Genomic DNA, 1,869 nt, shown 5'->3' with positions numbered 1-1,869 from the left:
TGATCTATCTCTCATTTTTAACAATCCTTTAGTTTGGACTAGGTGTATTCATTTAAACTATTGGATTATAAAATCTTTGAGAATATGAGCCAATTTTCTTTTCCTTCTCTTCTTTTTCTCGGTCTTTGCTCTTCTTCCCAGCCTCCATTTTTCATAATAGGTATTATTTAAATGCTCATTACTCTATGAATTGACCTCCAAATGCTTTAAAACTTAAACTGGAGAGTGTGGCTGCTGATCAGGAGAAAATGACTCTCACAGGAGTGAGTCCCGAACCCTGATGTATATGGTTATCAGCTGATGGGGTTCTTTTCTCCTGGGTGGAAGAAAGAACTCCCAATCATGTATGAATAAACTACAAAATAGATAATCTAGTGGTGACTGAGCCATGATGTCTCAGTGAACCACTAAAACCACATATGCAATTTAATATCTCAATGGATAGAAGTCTTTATTCATAAAAACTCAGTCCAGTAAATACCAAAGCATGGTTTTACTACCCCTTTGCTTATCATTCATTGATTGGGTCTAGAACATAAATTAGACATAATTTATAAGCACTTGATGTACATATGACAAAAGCAAAAAATACATGAAAGAAGATGATGAAATGATTTGGGCTTGGTGCCAGTGCTAAAGGAGCTTATTATCAGAGTCAATACATCAATTCTCTTTATCTTTAGAGAACGTGGATCACATTCAAGTTCACAGAGAGGTGCAACAAATAAGAGATCTTCCAAAGTGGGAAATTTTTGCAAGTGATACTAAGAACATTAGAACCTGTTGATAATTTTCTCAGCTCTGGTTGGAAATCTAAAAGTAAAATATTCAAAACAAACACATAACAAGAGGGCCTAAATTCCAACACTTACTAGTCAGTTTCTAGCATGCAGTGAACCATAGAGACTCTAGTAGCCGAATAATTTGGAATGGACTGCTCTCCTGCTCTGCCAATACGGACCTTGTTTGTGTGGCTATTCATAATGATGGGGAATATATTCTTTTGCTCAATGCATATTTTTAAATAGCGGCCATATGCCAGACACTAAGCCATGTCCTAGAGGTACAGTCAAATAAAATAGGATCTGTGCCCTTGAAGATTTACAATAAAGCAGAATAAGAGATAGGCCTGTCTTGAGTTTCAGAATTAAACATCAAAATATAGGGCACCTGGATGGCTCAGTCAGTTAACTGTCTGCCTTTAGCTCAGGTCATGATCCCAGGATCCTGGGATCGAGCCCCGTGTCAGGCTCCCTGCTCAGTGGGGAGCTTGCTTCTCCCTCTGCCTGCCACTCCCCCTGCTTGTGCTCTCTCTCTCTTTCTCTGTCAAATAAATAAATAAAATCTTTAAAAAAAACACTAAAATATAAATATACATTAAAAATCATGTCTGTTTCTGATTATCCATATTATCATTTTCCTCCATTGGTGCAGAAAACTTATTAGAGAGATTGAGGAAGAGAAAATCAGTTAGATGTAAAGCTAAATATTATTATATACAACTTAAAATCATTAACATATTATCAATTTCTTCATTACTTAAAATGCCTGTCTTTCCAGGAAATACATAATGTAATATAAAGAGTGGAATTTCCTCACCTGTTAGTCAAATGCACTCAACTCAATGAGAAAATATGCCAACTGTTTCTTCATGCATATCAATCAATGAAAAAAATTTTATGCAGTACCTACATACAATGTAGGTAAAACTTTGACATTTTTTCCATTCGTACCACTGGAGGTGTTTTAATTTTCCAGATGGAAAATTACTGGAATTTAACTTTTTTTTTGGAATGTCAGCCATCTCCAAACAAAGATAGTGTAAAGTCTACATAGGCCACACTGTTATTATAATCTCAGTATTTAAAA

Source organism: Neomonachus schauinslandi, chromosome 8 (assembly GCF_002201575.2).
Source record: "Neomonachus schauinslandi chromosome 8, ASM220157v2, whole genome shotgun sequence".
Lineage (NCBI taxonomy): Eukaryota > Metazoa > Chordata > Mammalia > Carnivora > Phocidae > Neomonachus > Neomonachus schauinslandi.
Note: the sequence above shows the minus strand (reverse complement) of the source record.